This window comes from Diabrotica virgifera, chromosome 7 (genome assembly GCF_917563875.1).
Source record: "Diabrotica virgifera virgifera chromosome 7, PGI_DIABVI_V3a".
NCBI lineage: Eukaryota > Metazoa > Arthropoda > Insecta > Coleoptera > Chrysomelidae > Diabrotica > Diabrotica virgifera.
The window spans coordinates 103520369-103539037 of record NC_065449.1 but is presented as its reverse complement, the minus strand read 5'-3'; positions in this window follow the sequence as shown (position 1 = coordinate 103539037).

Here is an 18669-nt window from a genome sequence, read left to right as displayed (position 1 = left end):
AAATCAGTTAAAAAATTAATGCACTGCCTTAATTTGTTTAAATTTAAACAATTATTACACATTATTGACATTATATTTATACAGTCACGGATTTACACAAAACCTACTTCATTCGACGTCTCTTGCACAGGTTGCTAAATCCTTATTGGTTATTTGATAATTATAAAATGTTTAATAAGAATAAAATTGTAAAATAAAACAGTTGTAACATCCATAATTTAGTTTCTATGCTATAGTTAAATATAATAATTGTCTTATAGGTTATATATTTGTCTAAAGTTTAACCACGGATGTAAACAGAATATAACGTTACTCAGAATGCGGTAGTCCACGGATGTAAACAGAATATAACGTTACTCAGAATGAGGTAGTCAACTGTGCAGAAAAGAACTTTGCGGCACAGAAACGTCACTTTGCGGCACAGAAACGTCACTTTTCTGCACACTAATGTCAAATATCTTATACTGTGAGAAAATATCAAGTTTGCTAACATTAAACCGTGCAGAAAAGTGCACTTTGAATAGTGGTTGTAGAAAAATGCAATTTCTAGCACTCCATACGAGCGTTAAACATGCTACTTTAAGGCACTAGTGCTGTAAAATTTTTAAGGCACTGCAGTTCGTATTGACCGTATATGCAATTTTGATGTAATGCCAAAAAAATATAAAAATGGAATGTCAGTCAAGTTCAAGTAAAAGTTTTTGTAGATATTGTCCTGTAATTACATTTGTAGAAAAAATATTGTATGATATGCGTGTTAAAACATGCGTGTACATTTTGAAGGCACTCATGTGAATTGCAGAACTCGCTTTCGCTCATTCTGCAAACTTTCACATGCGTGCCTTAAACGTGTACTTTTAACACTTATTCATAAATAACTATTATATAGAGTTTATAGAGTGTCCCAAAAGTAGTGGAACGGTCGAATATTTCGCGAACTAAACATCGGATCGAAGAATGAAAAATACGTGTTCAATCATTTTCAAAAATCTATCCAATGATACCAAACACCAATCCCCACTACACCCCCTGGAGGTGGGGTGGGGGGTAACTTAAAATCTTAAATGGAAACCCCCAGTTTTTCTTGCAAATTTGGATTCGTTACGTAAAAGTAGGCAACTTTTATTCAAGACGTTTTTTCGAACTGTGGATAGATGGCGCTATAATTGGGAAAAACGATTTATCCAGATACCATAGGTAAATTATAGAAACGGTCTAATATCTCACGAAATACACTTCCAAATGAGAAACCAAAAAACAGATTTTTAATCTTTTTTGAAAACCTATCGAATAACACCAAACATGACCCTCCAACCCACCCCCTGGATGTGGGGTGGGGGTAACTTTAAAATCTTAAATAGCAACCCCACTTTTTATTGCAGATTCGGATTCCTCATAAAAAATTAAGCAACATTTATTCGAAACATTTTTTAAAATTTCTGATAGATGGCGCTAATAAATCGAATTTTTCCAATTAAGGCTATTAATTCCTATTAACAATTCTAAAAAATGTTTCGAATAAATGTTACTTAATTTTTCATGACGGATCCGAATCTGTAATAAAAAGTGGGGGTTGCTATTTAAGATTTTAAAGTTACCCCCCACCCCACATTCAGGGGGTGGGTTGGAGGGTCATGTTTGGTGTTATTCGATAGGTTTTCGAAAAAGATTAAAAATCTGTTTTTTAGTTTCTCATTTGGAAGTGTATTTAGCCATTATATTTTATAATTTAGCAATTATAGCGCCATCTATCCACAGTTCGAAAGAATGTCTTGAATAAAAGTTGCTTACTTTTATGTAACAAATTAAAATCTGCAAGAAAAACTGGGGGTTTCCATTTGAGATTTTAAAGTTAACCCCCACCCCACCGCCAGGGGGTGTAGTGGGGGTTGGTGCTTGGTGTCATTGGATAGATTTTTGAAAATGATTGAACACGTATTTTTCAGTTTTTCGATGTGATGTTTAGTTCGCAAAATATTCGACCGTTCCACTACTTTTGGGACACCCTGTATATAAAATTAAGTATTTCCATGGTAATAAAAATTAAGTTTATAAAAGTTGTTGCTCTAGTTCTACTTCTTGTTTTATTTAGGCAAATTGCATGTTTTATTCAACGTTGTCCATTATTCTCTTACAATATTCTTATTACATTTCCTTCTAAATACGCCTATACAGTTTTCCATTGGAAACTTGTCTCGGGCTTACCTTTTTGTTTGATGCCATTCTGTTGTCTTCTTCGTCTTCTTTCTTTATTTGAGGTGAAACTTTTTAGATTGCTTTTATTATAATAGTTTTCGTGTAATCCCTTATTTGGTCAGTTATTGATTCTAACGTGTTTGTTACCAACCTAATTCCTTCCTTTTTCCTATATTTATTGTTTACATACAGGGTGTCCAGAAACTCTCCCGAAAAATGAAGACCGGAGATTCCTCAGATAATTTTAATATAATTTAACCCAATTCATCTTTTCCGAAAATGCTTCCGTAAGGGAGCTAATAGATCTCTCTAAATGTGGCGCCTTGTAATTCGTTTTTGTTAAATAGCTCCAGAACGCTTCTACACTCCTGGTCAAAAAAATCCGGAAACGTTAAATATGGGTCATTTTTAAAGTCTCGAATTTCCTAAACCTGTTGTACGATTTAAGTGATTTTTTTAATATATTATAGCATTATTCTGTAACAATATCGCTGTAGTAATATTGTTGCTAGATATTTAAATTGTCATTGTAAACCGGGTGTACCAATCAAACTGTGTTTTTTCCTCAAACTTCGCCACACCCTGTGGAATATTCTAGTATTTATAAAATACTTTTTTTTAACATCCAACGTTTATTGCGATCTGCCTGATCACAAACAATAAGCAATACATAATATTATTGAAAAATAACACAGATGGAAGCCGCCCAGTGGCGAGCACCCAGTAAGACATATAACATTATAATTTTAAAATTAGACATAACTTATAAAATACTGAAACTAAAAACCAACTATAGCGTTAGTTTTTCGTAACATTCTGTTTTTTGATTCATTCGCTTATGTTGGATAATAAAAAAGTTAGGTACTTTAACAACTAGCCATGTTTTTCGTCCGTACAGGGTGTTTTTAAATAAGTATGACAAACTTTAAGGGGTAATTCTGCATGAAAAAATAATGACAGTTTGTTTTATTAACGTATGTTCGCAAATGCTTCGTTTCCGAGATACGGGGTGTTGAAATTTTTCTTACAAACTGACGATTTGTGTATTGCTGTAAAACCGGTTGAAATATGCAAATGAAATTAGGTGGGTTTTAAGAGGTAGTTATTGCGCATTTCTTGACATACAGCAAAGAATTTTATATTCACCATTGGCGCGTATACGGGTAATATAGCACGTACGGGTAATGGCCTGAATTTTTTATAAAAAAAAATAGTACGCCACTGAGATATTTCAAAATGAAAACCAATTTTAAATTCCTCGTTCAGTTTACAAAAAAAAATCTTTCTTGTCGTTTTTTTTACATGAGGCACCGTTTTTATGCAAAAAAATTATCTTAACGTTTACAAAGTATTTGAAATAAGTTTCTATGCATATATGGAAACTACCCCTCTTGTAAGCGTTAAGATATTTTCAACACTCCGTATCTCGGAAACGAAGCATTTGCGATATACGTTTATAAAGCCAACTGTCATTATTTTTTCATGCAGAATTACTCCTTAAAGTTTTCATACTTATTTAGAAACACCCTGTATTGATGAAACACATAGCTAGTTGTTAAAGTACCTAACTTTTATTATCCAACATAAGCGAATGAACTAAAAAACATAATGTTAAGAAAACCTGAGGCTATAGTTGGGTTTTACTTTCAGTATTTTATAAATGATAGAGTATTCCACAGGGTGTGGCGAACTTTGAGAAAAAAACACAGTTTGATTGGTACACCCGGAATACAATGACAATTTACCTGTCTAGCAACAATATAGTCCTTGTGGTGAGACCGCTTCCGTCTGGAAAAATTTCTGATTCGGTTTCTTTGTGGATTCCTATTCAAAAATATCCCCTGTGAACAAATATGAAGGGTGCTGGGCGGAATTTTTGGGCAGAAATTGTTTAAAAAATTTTTTTTAAACAAATACAAAAGATCACGTTTTTTTGTTCCATAACATATTATATATTTTTAAGTTTCTTGGGTCATTCTAAACAAGAAAGGTATCTTGTAAATTTTGTCAAAAATTGAGAGTTTTCGAGTTATAAGCGATTTAAAATCCGAAAAATGCGAAAATACGCATTTTCGAGGCTTAAAAACTCATATTTAAATTAGTATTTTTGAGGTTGCCATATACTTAAATTGAAGTTTAAACATTCAGCTTCAAGATTCTGAAGAGGGATCGTGTCTAACCTGAATTTAAATCGTTGATTTTTAATTGCTAAATATGCATGTCCATCCGATTTTTTTGCCGGTGCGGCGCGCTCTATTCCAAAAATCTCCTATTTTCCTCCAAACAATATTTTTTATAGATTCTTTGGGACATTTTAAATAAAAAAAGTTTCTTGACATTTTTCAGAAAAGTTAATAGTTTTAAAGTTATAAGCGATTTAAAAACCGAAAATACGTTTTTTTGTCATTTTTCGGATTTTAAATCGCTTATTATAACTTTAAAACTATTAACTTTTGAGAAAAATGCCAAGAAACTTATTTTATTTAGAATATCCCAAAGAATCTAGAAAAAATATTTTTCGGAGGAAAATAGGAGATTTTTTAAATAGAGCGCGCCGCACCGGCAAAGAAATCGGATAAACATGCATATTTAACAATTAAAAAACAACGGTATAAATTAAAGTTAGACGCGATCACTCTTCAGAATCTTGAAGCTGAATGTTCAACCTTCAAATTAAGTATCTGGCAACATCAAAAATACTAATTTAAATATGAGTTTTTAAGCCCCGAAAATGCGTATTTTCGCATTTTTCAGATTTTAAATCGCTGATAACTCGAAAACTATCAATTTTTGAGAAAAATTACAAGATACCTTTCTTGTTTAGAATGACCCAAAAAACCTAAAAATATATATTGTAGAGCAAAAAACGCGATTTTTGTATTTGTTTAAAAAAATTGTTTAAACAATTTCTGCCCAAAAATTCCGCCCGGCACCCATCAGATTTGTTTAAAGGGAACATTTTTGAATAGGAATCCACAAAGAAACCGAATCAGAAATTTTTTTCAGACGAGAGCGGTCTCACCACATGGACTAAACAGCAATATTGCGAAAAAATAAAAGGCTGTGATATATTAAAAAAAAATCACTTAAATCGGACAACAGTTTTAGGAAATTCCAGACATCAAAAATGACCCATTTTTAAGGTCTCTGGAATTTTTTGACCAGGTGTTAATTATTTAGAAAAACGAAAACTTATACGCCTATTTATCTTCCAGAGATAAATCGATAAATCAATTGCAAATTTCTAGTACCGGTCATAGGCGTCCGTTTTGGGTAGGGCAACGATTATTTTATTTCATAACTTTGTTTGTCTTTAGCTTTTAAGTATTTTTGACACAGGATTATTGAATTCTGATGTATTCTAGTACTAAAAGGTACTCTTGCTTTAAGTCTGTGGGATTCACCGTTTTCTAGAAAAATCGATTTGAAAATGTTTTGTTTTTTCGTGTAGTTTATCGAGTTAAAGCAAGAGTAACTTTTAGTACTAGAATATCTCATTCATAATTTAATATTCTAGTGTCAAAAATGCTTAAAAATTAAAAACGAAACCGATAAAGAGATAAAATAACCTTTGACCTACCCAAAACGGAGGAATAATAACGGTACTAGAAATTCGCAATTGATAAAATCGATTTATCTCTGGAAGATCAATAAACGTACCAGGTTTCGTTTTTCTAAATAGTTTTTTTTTTTTAATTATTTTCAAATTCAAAAAACGAAAACTTTTCAAATCGATTTTTCTAAAAAACGATGAATCATACCGCCTTAAAGCAATCCTTTTAGTACGAGAGTACCTTAGCCTTAGAGTTTAATAATCCAGTGTTAAAAATACTTAAAAGTTAAAGACAAAAAAGTTGCGTTAAAGTTAAAGCCTGTTGCCCAGACAGGGAAGCAGTAGAGATTCTTGGTAAAGCGATGAAACATTTTTTTTCAAGAAAGCATTTGGCGAAAATACGACAGCATCTACGGCAAAAGAAGCTAGTTTGTCTAACATAATTGAAGCTATTAATGCAAGAAGGTGTTAACCAGCAAATTTCATAATGTGAGAGAATTAAGATCAAAGTTTATTGACTAGAACTTTTTTGCTAATAATTCAATTCGCATGTTACAAAAACAAGTGTTAAATAAATGAACCCACAATTTTTTGAGGATACACATAGTCCTATAAATCAATAAGACTAACAGAGTTTTTATACAAATTACGAAAAAAATGTAAGTTAACACCTTTTTGTACAAACATATTTTTTCATTTGAGAATCAAATAACACATAAAAAGGAGTTCAAAAAAGTTTATTGTTAAAAAAAACTACAAAATTTGTGTAACTTATAGTTAATAAAAAACATTTAATTATCGTCTTCTTTTCTGAGGCCATGGTAAAAGGCCCGGAAGTTTTCTGGAATGTATGGCATTTGCTGTTGAATATTTTCATATTTTTTAGATGCTATTGGCCTACTTTTATCCACTGGCAATAATATTTCACCTGTACTTGAAGTTGACTGGCGTGTTGCAATTCCTTTACTTTTTAGAATGGAAACTTCTTTCCAATTTTCATCATCATTTAGAGAATATCTGTATTTTGTTTTACCAAATTCCGTAATTTTTATCCACTTTACATCTTTAAATGATATTTTTTCACCATTGTCAGCTTTTTTTTATTTATTAGTTGCAATTTTTTAGGTAATTGCTTAACATCCACAAACTTGTCTTCCATTCTAATAATATGAAAAGGAGTTTTTTTCCTGGACTGTACCATGGTGTTTACGTACTCATCCACTGTGTAAATATTCTGATGCTTTCTTACTTCTTTTTCAACAGCCGCAAAATCCCGGTCAGAATCCATAAATGTATGGCCCACTTCAGGGAATTTATGTTCTATGGTATTAAAAACACCTTGTTTTATCAAGTAATGCCAAAAACATATAATAAACCAGTTTTTGTTTTGACCACCTGCTGAGTCACTCCAGGCTACAAGATGTTTTTGCTGTGGTTTCAGAGTGGTTAAGAGTGCTAGCAGGCAACTTCCAACTTCCTCAGATCCACGACCTCCCTTGTCTTCTGTCCAAAGATGAAAATACCCCCTGCCATTTGGCTGGTTTTTGTTAATAACGTGCACGCCTAAGTTATAGAGCCATACCTGTCTTAAATAAAAAGCAATGCTAGTGGAAATTTTAGGTAATGGCAGAGTTTTTTGCATGTCAAAAGTAATGTATATAACACTATTATCAGTTTTAGCCAACTCCCTATCTTTTTTTGTTCTTCAAAGGCTTTCTTAAATTTCTCCGAATGCTCATCTGTTGCTTTACCAGAGTCGCAGACTTTACAAGTATCCGATCGGGGAGTACCAAATCCTAAGTTAAAATCTTCAACAAATATTTTCCTGTACATTGCTTTTGACACAACATTCTCCAGCTTCCTCTTGACACAGTACGCTTCATATAACTCGAACATCTTATTTATTGATAAGGTGGGTGATAAATACAGCCGAGAAGGGTTCTTATTACGAGAATAGTGGGACATTTCTGCTGGGAAAGACTTAATATGTTCATGAACAATCATTTTGGTATCTGCAGGTATTGCTTTTGGCCGATTATGATGACGGCCTCTTTCGTCCTTTTTGGGAGTTGATTTACCAGCTGTTATTTGATTTCGAATTAAATCAAATTTTTTTCGACCAATATCAAGCATAGATAAAACTGCGTCTTTGCAAACCTTCCGAGATTCTCCATTTATTTTAAAAAAATATTCATAAGAATTTGTACGAACAGCATGTAAAGTGGGCGTCTTTACTCCAATAGGTTTCATCAAACTAAACAAGTACAGATTTTTCTCGTCATTTTGTAATAAATAGTAGTGGTTAAATAGTAAGCTTTTATCTTCATCCGTAAAACGTGAATCACATTTTAGTCGACATTTTTCTTTACACAACAGCTTACCGACACTTGACTTTTTAGCTGGCTGCACCTGACCTTTATAGTTTATATATGATTTTCCAGCAGCCTTGTTGTTCTTTTTTTCATTTCTTTTCCAATTTTCTGGTTTTGCTTTAACTTTTCTAGATTTTTTTATTTTGCGAATTGGATCTAAAAATTTGGTTTAAATACTTAATATTTACCCTATGTATTACGTAAAAAAATTTACCTTGTATATGAGCATTATTTTCCTCTTCAGAAGAAACTACTTCCTGTTCCATATCTGCGTTCTGTCTATCTTGAGTAGAAGGGATGATTTCTTGCATATCTAAAAATTGTTGCTTTAAATAGAACACAATCAAGTTAAAAACTTTATATGTAGAACTTACCATCATCATTCCCTATTTGCTGAATTAGAAGACCTTTATCTGTGTTTTCACTTTCCTCGGGTGTGTGGACCTCGAGGGTCTGAACAGGCATACTATTAATATTACCAGGACTGCCAATATCTAAAAAAATTAAATAATGAGCAGAATATCTATTTAGAATCAACATACCCAATTTTAGACAATCAACATACCCAAAAAATATTTTGCTTTCTTTACTTTTGAAACTGTCACTTCCTCAGACGAACTAGATTCTGAAAAGAACAAGACAAAAACTTAATATGTGCCACCTATACTATGATATGCATAAAACATGTTTTTATGCTCGTACAAAGCAAAATAAGTCTTTATCATCGAATTCAAAGTTACAAAAAAATTAAGCACCTATAAATTTAAAAACTTACCATGATCTGTTTCAGGAATATATTCCGAACTAGAATCTTGAAACAGTTCCTCTTCTTGATATTCCTGTGCAAGCCCTAAGATACGCATAGTTCTGCTGTTTTGATTCATCTTCTGATTAATATTTCGCATAAAGTTAGGTTAGAATCCTTCAATTTAGCCAAAACTGATAATTCCTATGATTTGTGTCAGTTTTATTAATAAACTGGCTATATCTAAATTGTTTTTGCAATACTTTTACTAAATAATTATGTTAAACCTTCTCACAACAAAATAATTGCACCAAAAACAAACACAACGGCATGCAATAACACCTGATAAACAACTAATGCTTGATTTACCGCGCAAAAATAGGCAGATTTTCTTCTGCGTATTCTGCAAAAAGGTGTTAACTGCTCTGTTAACACCTTCTTGTAGAAACGTCGAGAGTTAACACCTTTATGCACTTCAGGTTCTTTGATAATGGGACATTAACTCCTTTTTTATAAGCATTTTTAGGGCTATTAATGCCATCTTTTGACAAAAGGCTTTACTACTTAATAGAAATGGATGTTAACACCTCTTTGCATTTGATAAGATCAAATTTACAAAAATGTAAGTTAACACCTTTTTGCATTAATAGCTTCAATTTAAGGGAGGAGGAATCAGACAACAAAACTGAAAAATTCTGTTGGAAAGATCACTTCCGTTTCGATATTTAAATATATTTTATTTTTTGATGGGTGTCTGTTTATGACCACATGTATTTCTATTCCTTGAAAAATATTAAAAAAGTTTTTGCGTTTCCTGTCATTTTAAGCAAGAAATTGTGCTCAAAACAGGACATATTCAAGCCGATAAAACATACAAAAGCTGACATGTTCAAATTTAAATTTCATTAAAAAACTCGATGCAATCAATTTATGACCACCACGTACTAGATGTAGAAATAACATTTTATTGTCTGTGTAACATTTGTTACCTCTCCCAATTATTTTGAACTATACCTTACAATACAGTCCAGTAAAAATATCGGAAAACAAATGTAAGGCAGAATTTACAAAACAGTCATCAGACCAATAATAAAATATGCGGCAGAAACACGACCTGACACAGAGAGAACAAAAATAATGCTAGAAATAGCGGAGATGAAAATCCTTCGAGAAAAATCGATGGTAAGACACTATGGAACAGAGCTAGAAGTACAATACGACTGAGATGCAAGGTGGACAACATTAATAACCCGGTAAGAAACAGAAGAGTAGAATGGAATGAAGGAATCATTTTTTGTACTTTTTATGTAAATTCAGTGAAAAGTAGAGCTGCATTCCCGGAAAATTCCCGGGATCAGTAAAAAATGAAAATCCCGATTCCCGGGAATTTTTACAGATTTCCCGGGATTTTAAAATATTTTATTTTAAATTATGAGCGGAGATATTACTAACTCACAATGAATATTCACATATGAATGATTCTGATACAATTATTATCTCTGCTTAATAATCATTTTAAATCATTCCACTTAAAATATTTATTTTTCAATTATATTTTAACCCGGGAGCAGTCGCGCTCACTTCTGTCACGTAAGTAGTCGCGCGTAGAAAAAAATCTCAGAATACGAATTTAAATGCGAATTTAAAAGAAATTTCTATTGTATAATATTTTTATTGACTTGTTACGTTAAAAATATCTATTTCTAACAAATTTAAAGCTAATTGGTTCTCACCAAACCCGTAAATTTCACAAAAAAAATAAAAAAATAAAAAAAACTAAAAAATTTTTTTAACCTTTGTCGAGCGGAATAATTTTACACTGGTAACAGACGGACGGCATAGGTACAATTGTACCTATAACATATTATCTTAAAAATTCTTTAGTCTAAAGGTAACATTTGTTAGTTTTAAGATAATATTATGTATTGCTAGCATAACTAGTAAACATTTTTTTAATATTGCAATAAATAAATAATAGTATTCGGTAATTAGTTTTTGTATGGATTTACAAAGATTTACAATCTTTGGAAATCTTTGTAAATCCATAGTTTTTAGCCGCTTTTAAGTGATCCCTGTTATCTATCGTAGATGATTGAAATTACTGTAACAATAAACTTTTGGAAATAGTGGTCGTCAACAAATTCTAGGAAGAGTAGCATTGTATTGTATTTCAACTGGAAACATAGATTTCATCCACATTTAGTTGTTTGGTGTTTGTCAATATATGTATACCTGAAAATTATCATGAGTATTAATGATTCTGCATCTAGTTTCCAAAAATGCCGACAAAAGACTTCTGAAAAGAGGTATAAATAGAATCAACGAAGAAAACTTGTGTGAGATGGGGAATATAGAGTCTCTGTCACTCATACGTGAAGCTACGTCTCGTGATTATCTCAAGACTATGCTAATATTTATAAGATTTGACAACGAAAATACCCGTCAATAACGCAAAATAGCTGATAAGGCTGTACTCATACGAGATGTCTGGAAAATGCTAAATAAAAATGTGCAACATGACTACAAACCATCCCAATGCATAACCATAGATGAACAATTGTTTCCGTTTAGAGGCCATACCTACAAAATGTACACAATGGTAGGGGAGCAAAGTATGCTAAATGTGCAGTCACTCGGGCGTTATGGGGACCTATTGGGTTGTGAAGAGTAGGTCCTAAAACCAAAAAAAAAGTTAAGTACAGTTTTCCATTTTAGCGGGAGCTTGCCATTTTTTAATTTAATTTTCCATTTCCACAATCGTTTTTTCCGATTATAACGCCATCTATCCATAATTCGAAAAAAAGTTTCGAATAAAAGTTACTTATTTTTACGTAAGGAATCCAAATCTGCAATAAAAAATGGTATTTTGGGTTTGTAATGCATCAACACCTTATCCCATACAAATTCATCTTTATATTTGAAAAACAGAATATGGTTACCGACAAGTTAACGTTGGCAAACGAACAGTTTTGGATCTGGTCACGTCTTATAAAGGTTCTGGGCGAAACGTTACCACAGATAACTTTTTACCAGTTTGAACTCGCTAAAGTCTAGAATTTGGGTAACATGACGTTCGTGGGCTCATTTAGGAAAAAATAAGAGATTTTAGCTCACCAATATGAAAGCAAGCAAGAAAAGAGATGTTTTTCCACAAATCTGGCATACAATCATGATGCTACCGTGTTCTTATTTGCTAAAGAAAAACAAAGCAGTAGTGTTACTCTCGTCCATGCATATGACAGGACAAGTAGCCTGAAATGATTAAGAATTAGAGTGAAACTAAAACGAGGTTGATACGATGGATAAAATGCTGGGTGAATGTACTTGACCTTTTTTTATAATATGATTGACGTCACTGGCTTAGCATCCTACATTATATCGAGACCACAATCCATTACAAAAAAAGCACCAACGCAAGAAGTTTTTGAAAGATCTTTCTCAAGATCTTTGTCTTGTTGTAGATACTCCTCCTCAAGTATCTCACAGCATTCGTGGATCTACTTCAGTAACCGGAAGTTACCATGTTTGTCGAAATGAACGGAGAAACAGCCTAAACAAGAAACAGTTGTGTCGTATGTTTTCTACCTGTTTGTGACGAACATTCTTTGTCTAAAACGACATGTAGGTATGTTGCGAAAATCTACACTAAAATTCATTTTTGAATTTTAGTTCAAATAAACTATCATTTAAATACAAAATGTATTGATTTTTAATAACATTTATTTAAAAAAAAATACAAGGTACAAATGTACCTATGCCGTCGTTTATGGGGGTAGGAAAAATTTAAGCCTCCTGCTGTGAACTGGATGAAGATTTCTTTGTTATATTTGGTTTACATAATCTACTGGGTAAATGTAGAGACGTCACAAAAGTTCAAGTCTCTATCTCTTTAACAACAAAAGTTATCACAATTTAAAAACTCAAAAGTTACAATTTGTACCTATGCCGCCCGACGAAGGTTAAAAATTCCCACTCATTACTACAATCTTCCTCGAGGCACTTACGAGTGAAAAGTTATGTTACAAAATTTTTCTTCAAGTTATCACGAAAGAGGATAAAATGTTAGATTTTTTGGCGCGGCTGCTCCCGGGTTAAACCTTCCAATTTAGGGTAAAATCAGAATGTATCACATCCGTCAGCATAAACACTCTTTTGTTTATGCGACGATCCGATTCATTTTGAAGCATCCAGAATTATAATACAAATATTTATTTTGAATTAAAATTATGTTTATGAAGTAAATTTAATACGGAATTAAATTAGTGCAAATCAGCTGACCTGAAGTTTAAAAAATTACTCACTTCACTAAAAAGCATTAGACCTACATCAACAGAAAGTGCGTTTTCAACTTCAGCGAATTTCTGTACAAAAAAAAAGAGCCAGCCTGAAAGAACAAATCTCAACAATTTATGTTTTTTAAAACATATTTCAATAATAAAAATAACGAAAATTCAGATCACACAAATTTATAATTTTTCTATTTTTAAAATTTTCTTTAAAATTTTTGAATTTTTCTAAACATTTTTAATTTGTAATCAAATTTTTTATACTAATTGCATTGAAAAAATAGAACAAAAACAATTTCTTCTTTTTATTTTTAAAGTTCCCGATTCCCGGGAATTCCCGGGAAATCCAAATTACCAACTCTTGATTCCCGGGAAATCAAAAGGGGCCGGGAAAATGGAGCTCTAGTGAAAAGTGAGTGTTTTGGACATTAGCAACGAGAAGAATAAGGACAGCACTATCTACAACAAGGTATTTCATGTAAACTTTTTTATTTGATAAAAAATGGTCTCTTATATTGTACATCCACAAGAGATCCATCATTTTCCTTTTTATTTTTATTTTAATAAAAATTTTATTCATTTTGCAATAATGTTTTCTTTACTATTAATTATTATCTGATCCCTTTCTCTTGGTCCTAAATGATATTCAACTCAGAACACTATGGTAGGTATAATGTTATATTTATATTTTTTATGTAAATGTGTTTGTATCTTATGATAACTATACATTTTTATTAACTTTTTACTTGAGTTATTTTTTTTGAAGTTTTATGTATGTTTCTTCTTTCATTTTCTTTTTATTATGGCGCCCCCCCCCCCCCAGCAATTGAGTTTCTATTATATTTAAAATCTTTTTAAGAATCCAGCCCCTAGGTCTCTAAAGAGCTACCGAGACACTCTGTAAAGTTAAGTAGCACAAAGAACATCATGCCTATGACCTAATTACTCTGTTTAAATATATTTTTGTTTGTTTAATTAGTCATGCTACAATAAAATGTCGCCCACCGTCGCGTCGAGGCTTTGGCATTTGACGTGCTAATGCTTCCATATATTTTTTTGCCTTTGTTATCCAATAGGCTTAATACAATGTATGGGAACACTGGAACAGGGGAAGTTTTAATTGTGGAACGTGTCATCCTGACAAGTTTATGCGTTATTGTGAAACTAGCAGGCTGTTTTTAACTTTAGTCAATAGCAAACTTTATATTTAATATGAAAAAATATTTGTCCGACAGATATATTGGGCATTTTAATAAGTCCGACACGTAGAACATGTCAAATGACAGGAATTATGTTGGTGGTAAATGGCAGTCTGAATTTTGCATGAGAGTTTAATGAAAGGGTAACAAATCAATTGAAAGTGCTGTTCGACAAAATGCATGGCACGTTTTCGTAGTTTGACGTTCGAAACCCGAAACCTGTTCCACAATTATTAAAACTTCACCTGTTCCAGTGTTCCCGTACATCAGAGTGTGTCCGACTAGACACCATTAAGCTATTAACACATTTTCAGCTTGCTATTAGTAAACTCCTTTTTTAGTACGCGGGATCCAGGCCTAGGAGGCACATTGAAAAAAAACAGACAGAGCCATATCTATACAAGAAGAAGAAGAAGAAATTTATTTATTAATACGATTAAAAGACACGCCACTATTATTATCTAATATCTTTTATTTTTTCGCATACTTCACGCACTGTAATCAACACTCATCGATCTGAATGAAAAATTACGTTTATAATTTAATTACCCGGGATATTTGTTCGTATCAAGAAAATCGGCACGTCAAGTCAAACCATTTGCAATTCATGAGGTGCATATACGACGATGTATAAAATGACAATCCGTAGTTTTAATTTGAATACTACGTGTTGTACTTAAGATGTCATTAGTGACACGTAACTGATGTTATTAAAAATTCTTTCTTATGAATATTTCATATTGAATACTTAGTAAATAAACGGTCATCCGATATCTAAAGTAGTTCTAATTTAACTAATTTAATACTTAAAATAAGCAGATACAAATAAGATAAGGAGTAATCCGATTAAGGTTTCATTAAGTTCTTATTTTTGTCGAAATTGGAGCTCTAAGGACTAAGTATTTAAAGCAAGAATATGGCATAAAGTAGGTAGTAGTCGGAAAAATGAAAGAATACCCATGAACGAACATATAAAACACGCTGTATTTTCCTGTCACCGTGTTACAAAGAAAATTGGCCAGTGCAAGTACATGTAACAATAAGTTACATGTACTTGCGCTGGCCAATTTTTTTTGTGACACGGTGACAAGAAAATACAGCGTGTTTTATATGTTCGTTCATGGGTATTCTTTCATTTTTCCTACTGTATCGGTCGTCTAAATTCAAAACCCAACTTGTCTATTAGTCCAGGGCGCATCTGTTTTGAGATGGACGTTGAGAGGTGACTCAAATTTTTTTGCAGAAATTGCTTGAAAATAACTCAAATAATAATATTTGAGTTATCCTCCCTCTCAAAAAGGTCCGGAACATTGTTTAAATAATCAAAATGTCAAAAAATTAAGGAAAAATTCGATTTCTTTCTTCGTTTTATGATTATAACTTTAAAACTATTCACTTTTGAGAAAAGTTGTACTGGCATAAAAGTTGCATAATTAAATTTCCAACAATATAGAATTGGTTAAAAATTTAAAAAACAGTCACCCTTGTTGCAAAATAGCAATAATTGCGAAAAAAAACCAAATAAAAACAAGTATTTGCATTTTACGTTTTTCAACCATTTATGCTACACTTAGGGCCTTCATATTTCACCCAGAAAAACTTTATGATATGATAAAACAATACTGTAAATTTAATCAAGATCGGTTTAATAGATTTTGCAAAATAAATTGTGCAATCCATCTTTCGCAAAAAAAATTAATTTTTTTAAAATGTTGCAGGACTGAAAATAAAGCAAATAGCAAATTTATTTTTTTTTGCTTATAGAAATGTACTGTACCTTTCATTTGCAAGAAAAATTAAAATCGAGTAATTACCACAGCGTCAGGAAATTTTTTAAATAAACATTAATTTTTGGTGCTACGCGCAGGACAGCGGTGTTCGATTCACACAAGTTGATTTCCACCAAAATTTCTTTTAATCTTTATCTAATGTATTATTTTCTTACTCTATATTATGTTGTATTTTAATATATTAATTCCACAAAAATCAAACTAATTTTATTATTGTTTGTGAAATATTGTTTAAACAATTGCATATGTTTAAAAATAATATACTTTTATTCTCTAAGTTAAAATATATGAACAAAGAAAGTTTTTGCTAAAAAAAGTGTTATTTCAAAAAATAGAGTATGTGTTTTTATTTTGCAATAAACAAATTTATTTATTTATATCGAAATGTAATAAAAATTAAAATGTATCAATCATTATCAAAGGTCATTGGAATGCCCAATCAGAGCAAACTATCCGCTGTCCTGCGCGTAGCACCAATAATTAATGTCTATTTAAAAAAATTCCTGATGCTGTGGTAGAAAATCGATTTTAGTTTTGCAAATTGCAAATGAAAGGTACAGTACACTTCTATACGCAAATAAATTTCAACTTGCTATCTGCTTTATTTTTAGTGTTGTAACATTTTGAAAAAATGAATTTTTTTTGCGAAAGCTGGATTGCAAAATTTATTTTGCCAAATATATTGAACCAATCTTAATTAAATTTACAGTATTGTTTTGCTGTATCACAAAGTTTTTCTGGGTGAAATATAAAGGTCCTAAGTGTAGCATAAATGGTTGAAAAACGTAAAATGCGAATACTTGTTTTTGTATGGTTTTTTCGCAATTATTGCTATTTTGCAACAAGGGTGACTACTTTTTAAATTTTTAACCAATTCTATATTATAGAAAATTTGATTACGCAACTTTTATGTCAATACAACTTTTCTCGTAAATGAATACCTTTAAAGTTATGATCAAAAAATGAAGATAAAAATCGAATTTTTCCTTCATTGTTTGACATTTTGAGTACAACAATGTTCCGGATCTTTTTGAGAGGGAGGATAACTCAAATATTATTATTTGAGTTATTTTCAAGCAATTTCTGCAAAAAAATTTGAGTCACCTCTCAACGTCCAAATGTACTAATATTTTTACAGATGCGCCCAGGTCTATATCAAAACGAATTTTAAGTAGGAATATAGAAACGTTATGTCTGCTGAAAGTAATCTGCATCAACGTATATTATATAATTTGTACGTAAACAAAATTAAAAATACTAGTTCACGAAATTGCTGGCCAATTGGTTCAAACCAAGGTCATACATCTAAACACACCCACACATAGTTCACGAAAATTGTCAAAAAACTATACAAAAATAATATTTTGATTTTGAGTTTATAGACAATAATTATTAAGGCATGCTCATATGCGAAATTATTAGAATAATTTCTGTGGACTGTATTGTAGGGTATAGTTCAAAATAATTGGGAGAGGTAACCATAGATATAATAACCTGTAGGTTAGGCCTAGCTATGGGCCGCTCTGTGCATCGAGGTGTAACGCCGATATCAAGGACGCCATTGGTCAATATTCATTTTAAGTGGTCTAGCCATCTTTGTGCGTCATATGAGCGGTATCGCTAACTAAATGTTACACAGACAATAAATGTTATACAGACAATCAAGTTCATAAAAAAGGTTTACCCCTATCTACCTATATAACGATTTCTCTCGCAGTATCGATAATCGTCACATCTGCATAATTCACAAGCGGTGGTTGATGGCGGATAAAACCGGGATGTCTTGTCTGTCTGTCTTTCGCGGGTTAAAGTGCACACGTCACTGTTTGCGTTTTAAACTGTTGCACAAGGAGAAACAAAATTTGTTTATTACAAGACACGGAATCAGTGCGATTCGCGGTATTCTAACACGTGGTACTATATGGGAAGCGGTATCACAGAGAGATTTGTTAGCACGTCTGTTGCCTGTTGGAGTCAACACAAGAAAGAGATTCTCGATACTTTTCACCACGCGGTAACTAGTAGTTATCACTAACACATAATAGAACAAAGCATCTGTTCTACTCGAGGGTCGAAACCAAAAAGTTTTCGTTTTGCACTGTCAAAAAATGTTTGTATTTCCAAAGGAGTGGGGAACGGGATGGTTGGCCTAAGCAATTATTGAAAATTATGAATGGAAAATATAGGTACTGAAAAAGACTTTACTAATATACCAAATATGGAAAATGTTTGTTTTGTATAATAGTAATGTAACGCGGGCATGTTGATTATAGTTTTTCTATTGGCATGACCACTTTATTTTACCCTGCAATTTCTAAATGATATTTGGCATAAATTCTAACAGTTCGTCCCTGTATCGATGTAATCTCAGTATCGACAAAAATCGTATCAGTATCTTTTGAGTATCTAATGGGAATGCATTGAGCCGAACGGTGCAGTTTGCTTGAACACTAATTATAGCTCGAATTCATTCGCGATAATTACTGCCGTTAATCAAGTCGGGTATCAATGGTCTTTAAAGGAGATTC